The sequence below is a fragment of the Pleurodeles waltl genome, chromosome 9, assembly GCF_031143425.1.
Source record: "Pleurodeles waltl isolate 20211129_DDA chromosome 9, aPleWal1.hap1.20221129, whole genome shotgun sequence".
Classification (NCBI taxonomy): domain Eukaryota; kingdom Metazoa; phylum Chordata; class Amphibia; order Caudata; family Salamandridae; genus Pleurodeles; species Pleurodeles waltl.
The window spans coordinates 815,522,539-815,532,464 of NC_090448.1; positions in this window are offsets into that span (position 1 = coordinate 815,522,539).

Sequence of the window (9,926 nt, forward strand, 5' to 3'; positions counted from 1 at the left end):
TGGTGTGAAAGCTGGCTGCCTATTCCTACGCACAAACCTTGCTCCATGGTGCAGAGGTGAGTGCAAGAGGTCTCACATAGGTTTGTACTGGAAAAATAGCCTTTCAGAATAAATTCCTTTGCCTAGAAAATTCTATAGCATCCCATGGATATGAATGTGTATTGTGCACTAAAGTACCGATGCAACGTGTAGAATGTTTGGAGAAATTAAAACATTTCCCCAGCTTTGCTGCAAAGAGATGTCATGCTTTTTACACAAAGCCTCGTCTGTCTTCGTAGAACAGGCTTTGTGGCAAAAACTCTGTGTGTTTTCATTGGTCTGCCCAGGTATCACCCATGTAACATTACCTTGATACAAAGTGCATCTGCGCTCAGAATAAGAGCACATTTCCAGTGCAAAATAGTACTTCAAAGTAAAGTAAAGTGAATAATTTTTAAGATTTTGCGCCCCTTGGTGTGATTTACTGCACATTTTTGGTAAATCTGCCCCCGAGAGTGTAATTGTATCAAACTGCTTGGGTTTGACCAGACAATATCTGTCGCTGTGCTGTGTTGCATCTGAGAGAGCAGGGAAGCGCCATATATACCAAGAGATGGCTCTGGCCTGCTCTCTCCCTAGCGCTGGTGCACAATAAGGCTGCCTACCCCCAGGCACACACACATCCACCATAGTGCTAATGATGTCTAGCATAGGATCTGTACTGGGAGATTACCCTCCAATTCAAAATATTTTGCCTAGACACACTTAAAACTTTCCCCACTTGGGATGTGGGCTGAATAGTGCGGTACACATATAAAGTTGGAAAAGTTTGGAGAAATAAAAGCATTTCTCAGAGTTAACACGAATCTCAATGACGCTATTAGTAAATAGGGCTTTGTGTCAAACGCCATGGGAGGTTTCATGGGAACGTGCCCCTGTCACAAATTAATGCATACTTTCCAGCAACCTACAAACCAAACACTTTGAGTGGGTTTGCATAAGGGGTGGGTGTTACTTGCAAAATTCAGTGCACTGTAATCATGATGAATTACCTCTGAATTCTGTGAGATTAGACATAATCACTTACGAAGAGTAAATCTACGTATAGCGCTATTTCTTAGAGCAAAAATGCCCCTTCAGGTCCAAAATTGGTTTGAGAATGCATTTTACACTAGGAAATAGCATTAAATGCAACAGAACACGAATGCTCACTAAATGTGGTCTTGGTGTAGGATTTTTTGCAAATTTATTCCCGGCATTTAGCTTTATTTTCTTAGTAAAGAAATGCCATTTATTCCTGAAACTTAGCGCATATTTTCTAAGCGCAAAATGCACTCTCACGTCCACAATGGAAAAAAGGATGCATTTTGCACTACGAAATACCGCAACATGAGCTCTTGCAGTAGGATTGTTTTCCCCCAAATTACTCAGGAGTAATTGCATTATCATCAGTAATTCTATGTCAAAGCAGAACGAAGAATTAATTAAATTACTCTGATTACTCCGGCATAGCTGAAGTTCTGCCCAGGCCTAGCTTACATCATTTTTGTGATCCAAACCTGGTACAAAATGTTAGTAAATTTGCAGTTCAGTGTTCCCCTGGTGCCAGCTTTCTTTCCCACTCCTCCATGTAGTACCTCTAGGAATTTGCATTGAAAGGAACTTTGGTCAGTGCAAAATTCCATCACAAATCAGAAAGTTAAATCAGGACATTTACCCATCCACGTGGAATTTGGTGTTTTCGTCAGCTACAGAGACATATAGGGCTAGGTCTAGGGTCCTTACTTGAGCAACTCATAATATTTGACTATCACAGAACATGTTTAGTTTTCGGACTTTCTGCAGTTTGTGAAAATTTAAACCCCAACAGTGTTCATATCTACCATGGGTTCAATATTTCACCACTGAAAACATATTTAAGACATTTCCTTGAGCTCGTCTGATGCTTTTTTGAGGTACGCTATAGGTTGCATGATGATCCTGGCTAAGCTGATCATGAAAGGGTCGTAGTGTTTCTTTTTTTGTCTTCTCTGCATACATTAACTTGAAAAATCTCTGAGTTAATGCATGTTTGGTTGACACCACAATCTGGAGACACTGAGGCCCATATTTATACTTTTTGACGCACAACTGCGCCAACGCAGTTGTGCGTCAAAATTTGTACCGCCGGCTAACGCCATTCCAAAGCGCCATGCGGGCGCCTTATTTATTGAATGACGTTAGCCGGCGCTGCGGACTGGTGTGCGTAAAAAAAAAATGACTCACACCAGGCAGCGCCGGCGTAGGGAAAAATGGAGGTTGGGCGTCAAAAAATGGGGCAAGTCAGGTCTGAGGCAAAATTCAGGCCTCAACCCGATTTGCGCCATTTTTTTTGACACCCAAAACCCATTGAAATGACTCCTGTCTTAGCAAAGACAGGAGTCATGCCCCCTTGCCCAATGGCCATGCCCAGGGGACTTATGTCCCCTGAGCATGGTCATTGGGCATAGTGGCATTTAGGGGGGCCCAAATCAGGCCCCCCTATGCCACTTAAAAAATTAAAAAAAAATACTTACCAGAACTTACCTTTCCTTCCCTGGGATGGGTCCCTCCATCCTTTGGTGTCCTCCTGGGGTGGCCAAGGGTGGCAGGGAGTGTCCCTGGGGGCAAGGGAGGGGGCAGTGGAGGGCACCTCTGGGCTCCTTCTGAGCCCCCGGGTTCCCTTAACGCCTGCCCTGACCCAGGCGTTAAAAAACGGCACCCATCAGGCTGTGCGCCGTTTTTTAAGGCCCACCCCCTCCTGTGCGTCAAAATGACGCCAGAGTATAAATAAGGCGCACAGACCTTAAAGCCATTTTTTGGAAGGGAAGTTCCCAAACTGAACTTCTGTTTTATAGCTGGGAGTAGTTTTTGTTTTAAGGGCCTTGTTTGTAATATAGCAGTAGGCCAGTCAGTTCAGAAAATGTGTAAGGCACTACCCTCTCTAGGGGCTAAATATATGGTTACACTGCATTATATTTTGCCATTTTCTTTTCATGTGGTTGTGTCCTCTAGGGGCTAACTATATGGTTACATGACCATGTTTCTTACAAATGCTATTTTCATTGTAAATTCCTATTGAAGCAGTGGGAATTCCAGCGCCGGGTTTCTATTTGGTGTATAGGAACGCTCGAAGCTGAGCTTATCGGTGTTCTCAAACTCCTCTGCAATTCATTCCACCCTGAAATGTTGTTGATTTACTCTCAGTTGCAGAAGTGAAACCCATTGCAGGACGGGAAAGAAATACCCCCAAAGTTTTGGGAAGTGGTTCCCCCAAATGGAAAAATCTCTTTGCCTTAGAAAAAAATATTTTCTCCCTGCATAAATGCAATGGCATTTCAACAAGCGTAATTGCACACCACGTATGTTTATTTTGGTGAAACATTGTAGCTCACAGGCATTACAATGAATTTATAGAACTTTTCCTATCTGTAAGTATGCCTGAAAAATGCAAAACGCTTTCCATAGATACTTTGGCCCAGATGTACCAAGAAGTCCGGCAATGCAGGAGTCCGCTGCCTAGCGTGAAAGGGAGAGAGCAGAAGAAAGTACTAAGATGCAGCACTGTTCTGCTCTCCCGGTGCTGGTGCACTTACCGAAGCCATGCACCAATGCAGGCACCTTCACCATAGTTCAAGTGTGTCTGCATTGTCTGAACCATAGGTTCCAATACAAAAGCTGTGCCTTGATGCTTTTTCTACTTTGTATGTGCACTGACAATGCAGCACACATGCAAAGCAGGAATAACAAGGAAAAACTAAAGTATCTCTCCTAGTTGCGCCTGCTTTGAGGAGGTGCAGGATTTTGGTGTAAAGCCCTGTCTACAATGCTTTGTCAATAGGGATATGCATCAAAACCCATTGGTGGTTACATGGGATCCAAGCCAATGCACCATCCTTAGAACGCAGGGCAGCACATTGCAGAACTTTGCATTACTTTGGGTTACTATCCAACGTAAATCACAGTTTGCGTTGGACAGTAAATCCCACCTGAACACTTTGTATAGAGTTTGCGTTAGAAAAAAACCGCAAACCCGACACAAAGTGTTTGGAAATCTGGACATTCATAAAAGTTTTGTGGATTGCACAAAGTTGCAAGCTTATGTTAATGCAAAGATTTAAGACTTCATTGAGAGTTGGGCCCATGGTGTCTTCTCGACAGGTGGTCACCATAGCTGCATCCTTCCACTGAAGCCCTAAGGTGAGTGACGAGAAGCATTTGGGCAAAATCATTTATTTTCTTCAGTGCTTTTCTCTATTTAGCTTTGGCGTGCGACCCATATGAAGGTGGATGGAGGTGTTCCTTCTACAGAGATGAGGCGATCCCATCTTGGGTTTCAGCAGATTTGCTGTGGTGCTTAGCTCTCTATACATATTAGTGTTAGCTGCTACTTGTGATCCCCTGATAGGAGGGCGTCTGAAATTGCACACCGTTAGTTCTACTTCTCCTGAACAAAAATTGTTAACACCACAGTATTCCCATGGCTGGACGTTTCCCCATGCAGTAGTTGTGTAGATGGGAAAAAAAATCAGGAATGCAGTATTCATGCATTTCCTGGAATTCCAAATTGAGCCGCCAACACTGTTTCACGCTGATTAAGAAAATTAGACCACACGAAGGCATGGGCAGCTCCTCTATAAGGGCGGAGGAGTGTTGACCTCCACCAGCAGCGGCTGCTGCAAAACCTTTCAAAGAAAATGATAATAATCTAAGTTTATTATCGTTTTCTTTGAAGGGGAGGGGCCACAGGGGTGATGTGAACTGAGCATAGTCTCGGGCTGGCCACACACACATGCGCACAGGGCTCTCTCTTTTGCTGGGCTGGAGAGAGCCTGGCCAGCCTGATTTGAGCAGCATCGGGATTGGTCGCAGGGCAGGCTGGGAGCCTGTGCCTGCACCAAGAAGCCGGAGAAGCGGAGCGGTGAGTAAGTAAGTGTTTTTTAAAAATGTTATCCCCCCCTGCGCGCCGCCCCGCGAACCGCCACTGCAAGAAGGACCGGTTTCTGAGGTCCTTTTAATTCCACACTTAACCAGTTCAATAACCACATACTGCAAATGTATTATTTATTTTAATTGAGGTTGTGTTATTCGTGCTCAAGCCACTTTGCAGCTGCTTTAAAGTCGGACGAGTGGCAGGTGGACTCATGTGAAACAGTCATGGTGCATGTGTTGCTCTGCAATCAATTGCTGACCTCAGTTTGTGGCAGGGCCATTCAATAAAAGCATTGGGTTTCAAACCATGAACTAAAATCATGTTGTGTATGGGGAGTGTACCTACCCACTAACAAGAATCCACTTTTCCAAATCTTATTATTCACTGCTGTGATGTCAAAGCACTGAAAAACAAAAAAACATATTTAACACTTCCGTGACATAACTGCCTATTCATGGCTATTGTACAAAGTTATTTCTATTGGTTGGGTAAGGGCCTCACACACAATATAAAATTAAAGCTGGGAAACTGTAACCTAGGGATATGCTTTTCACCTTGGGGTTTGAGCAACATCATAGACAACTCAGGCTTTACCCAACTAAAATTCTATGTATTCCAGAAGTTCGGATATTCTATAGACACAAGTCTTGCAGGTGAAGTAATATTCTACCAAACCTTTTGTACTAAATCGCTGAATATCCAGCAGGGTGTAGAATGCTAGCCTACTGTGTTTGCAGGTGGAAGGAGATCTTGCAGAGAAAGCTCCGGCACTGGTCTTGCAGAACTTTGACATTGTGTAGTGGTTTTAAACTAGGGCCCACATTTACAAATGTTTCACACAATACAGCGTAGCAGTCCTATTTGCTGCATAGCTTTGCACACAGGGCAAAACACAGCACAGAGCCATATGCTGGGACTGGTGGCTTAGTGGACTAATAAGCCCACTGGAGGGGCCTGTGTTCGACCTCCTGATCACAGGTTCAAATCCTTGTGGGTCCACTCAACCCTTCATCCTTCTGAGGTCGATAAAATTAGTACCACTGAGTGCTTAACAATAAACATCTGTTATTCAGCGCCAAGATACCCTTCTGGGTTAACGTGCGCTTTACAAATCCATGTGTTATATATACATTTATTGTCCAGAACCTGATGTTATCCCGTGCACTGGTGCACAAACAACACAGCCTTGCACCATGGTAGTGAGCAAGCACTGATTAGCATAGAATTTCATTTTGTACCATTCCATTCAACCTACTAATTTCTACGGAGAGACAGATTCAGATGGGTCCCCAGACAGTGGATGTGGGCAGTGCACTGCAGCACACATGCACTGTGTCATTTTTTGGACAGATGATCACATTTGCCCTGGCTTACGCCTGCTCCACATAAGAGATTCTTTTGATACATAGCCCTGTCTATCTATCCTAGCAAATCGGGGTTTGCAACAAAATGTATGGGCCTTTGTGCAGATCCGGTCCAATATTTTTTTTATGCAAAACAATATTTATGGTAAGAAATGGGCACAGTACTAGTGCAATACACCTTTTGCCCTGGCAGCAGACAGCATCCCCCGCTTTGCACTGGCCCAAGGCTTTAGTAAATCTGGGCCTGCACTTTTCTTGGAGTGGCATCGATTGAAGGGATCTTTTATGTGGTCGGTCAGCATACGTCGAAAGACATAGATAGCCTAATGATTTTAGATCCATTGCAGTTTGTTGATTGATTTAATTTATTATTCATAAAGCTGTGTCCTCTCCATGAGGCATCTTGGAGTTCGTAACAACTGCTAACAAGGGGAGAATAAAGTTAAACTACAAGATTACTCATGAGACATACAAGATGCCATTTCAAGAGAAGGAGAAAGTTTAAGGCCATTCCTGTGGGATTCTGCACACTGCAGATGTAATTGGGAAGTCTGGTTAGTGTCTGGGGCCCAGACGTCTTAGCAATGGCTCTTCAGCAACATGAGTTTTCCCCATGGGCATACAGCAGCAGAAGGATAGACCGGGGGGGGCATTACACTACTACAGGTAAAGAAGATGTCTCCCTGAAGCAGGAGGGATCAGCTGCAGAAAAGTCCCTGGTTTTAGCAACAGGGCCTTGAAGCAAACCCTTTGCTTCCCAGGAAGCCGGTGAATCTGCACCCATGCTTTGCAGATGTGGACAAATTCCTTCTGGCCCTCGCTTTCCTTTTTTTCTTTAGGGGAAAGGCTAGATGTGTCGTGACGAGATTTGTTTCTCAGGACAACGAGTAATTTGGCTTAATTACTGTTAAATTTTACACAATTACTACTAATACACCGTTAAATACAAAGTCAAAGTCAGATATCATTAATTTTCATTTGTGTAGCGCCTAACCTGCCATCAGTATGGCAATGCAGTGCGTTCCAGTATTCTGGGTAATGACATTCCAAATGTTTGTCAGATCAGTCTTGTTCAGGTTTGGAGGTAAGCCGTCAGTAAGGTGAGTATGTCAGTTGTCTACATTGACAGTTCTATATTAATGTATACTGTTGTGGTATTTGTTGCTCGGCAGTACTGTTGTGAGCAAGCTGTCGCTCCAACAAATGGGATATCGATGATGTTTGTTCTGGCTAAAGTGTTTTGTAGGAGGATGTGCTCCTCGTGACATCCATATCTGAGCAGTGTGTGGTCGGTGTGACCTATAGTGTGATCCAGGGCTAATGTGGACTAAGCTGTGGCGCTCCTCAGGAAACGATAGGCACATGGGCTCATTTACTGGATTCCCTACCTACTAAACTTGTGATTCTCTCGCTCCATTTAAAAGCGTGGGAACCATTGTGTTTCTATTGGTGGAGCCTCAGCCAGCTCTGTTGGCTTAATCCCTTGACTGATGGCCCATCCACCACTGGGACGATAACTCACAGTGGGTCCCACCCAACCGTCATAAGGGCGGGGAGACCGTCGCTATTTTTTCATTATTTGAACCACTATGATGGTGCAGAACAGATATGTTCAAATGTCCTTTCTAACCACAGGGAGAAAACTCCCTCGCATCTCAGGGGCACTTAGCTTTTGCATTGCACCAACAAGACCCCCTTCCCTCCCCCCGAGCACCCAACACTTAGGGGTTTATTGCTGCAAGGTAAAATATAATTCAGAGTGGGCTTCTTCAACATAGTGAATTGAGATTTTTTTATTTGTGGTTTTGAAGGCAGTTTTGCTCCATATATTTGGAGGTTTATTAGGCTGTTGTCTAGATTACTGAGTTAACGAAGAGTGAATTATGTAGTCAGAGTGAGCGTTTGGTTTGTATATCAAAAGATTTGTAATGTCACTGTCAGAAAGTGGGTTAGTAATTGCGAGAACCCTACCAGTTTAAATCCACCATCTGGTTAGGTCAAAACACAGTTCTGAGAGAAGCTCTGCTCAACCCCAGGTAGCTGTGGCAGAAGCAGCAGGCAATTCCCAGAGGAATGTGTGTTATGTTCTAGCAGTACTAACAATTTTAAAGTAAACAGCACAACACAATACATTTTTCGAACCAATTTAGAAAACGTCAATGAACAAAAAAGACACGAAGATCATTAAATAGGATAAGGGATGATATTTCAAGTTTTAAGGCAAAAGCAGCTACAAAAGTAAAGCACCATTGAAAACAATAATCCACACTTCACTTGGACTTAGGTGAGATTTGAGGCTGTCCATGATGGACCTGTGTTCAGATCCACGAAGCAGCTTGTCCTGGTCAAAGATTTTACCTGATTTATACTTTTTGCCGCACACCTGCGTTAGCGCAGGTTTGCAGCAAAAAGTATAGCGCCGGCTAGTGCCATTCCTAGACGCCAGACGGGCGTCATATTTATGGAATGACGCTAGCAAAGGGTGCGCTAGCGTCGCAAACTTTGACGCTAGCTGGGTGGGGGTGGTGGTATGAGAGATGGGGGTTTAGCACCAAAAAATGATGCTAGGCTGGTTAGAGTTAAAAAAACAAAATGACCCTAACCAGAATAGCGTCATTTTATGGCGTTAAACCTACCATGCCACATGATTCCTGCCTTAGAAAAGGCAGGAGTCGTGGCCACCACCTCAGTGGCCAGCACAGGGGACACGGGTCTCCTGGGCATGGCCATTGCACCCAGTGCCAAGTATGGGGGCCCATTTCAGGGCCCCCTATGGCACTTTAAACAATAAAATCAAATACTTACCTGGGATGGGGTCCCCCATCCTCCGCTCTACCTCTGGTGTGGGTGGGGGTCCCCCTGGGGCCTGGGGAGGGCACCTGTGGGCTTATTCCATGGTGTTCCACCATGGAAATAGGCCCACAGTTCCCCTAACGCCTGCCCTGACCCAGGGTTAAAAAATGGGGCAAAGCAAGCGTTGCACCATTTTATGACCCCTCCTCCCTCCCGTGCACCATTTTTGCACAGGAGTATAAATATGGCGTTAAGGTCATAGAGTCATTTTTTGCACGGGAACGCCTACCTTGCATCTCATTAAGGCAAGGTAGGTTTCCATGTCCATAAAATGACTTTAACCCCATAAATTTGGTGCTAGATGGGTCTAGCGCCAAAGTATAAACAAGGAGTTCGTTTTGCACTGAATTAGAGTTTTAAAAAAAAATTATGCTAATTCAGTGCAAGCAGAGTATAAATATGCCCTTTAGTGTCTGAAATGGAAGTAAATCTTCCAGCGGGACAAGGTCCATGGGAGTGGCTGAAGCTGTTTGGTCTGGCACCAAAAGCTCTGAGCAGAACAAAGAGGGGTTTCATTGCCATCAAGGTTACTTTGTCAGTGGGATATATTTGTCACATCACCCCAGTTCAAGGTTTTACCATTGGACTCAAAGACTCTTTTTGGAAATTGAAATCTTGCAGGTTGGAAGGTGGAACTGGACAGGGCTCCACAAAACCAACAACCTCTACCATGAGTACCCACTGAACCTTTTTCGGCATGGTAAAATGCTCCAAGTGGGACAAACCTGTTTTTCTTTCCCATGGATATTGCGACCTCCCTGTGTGTGCCTTACCAACTT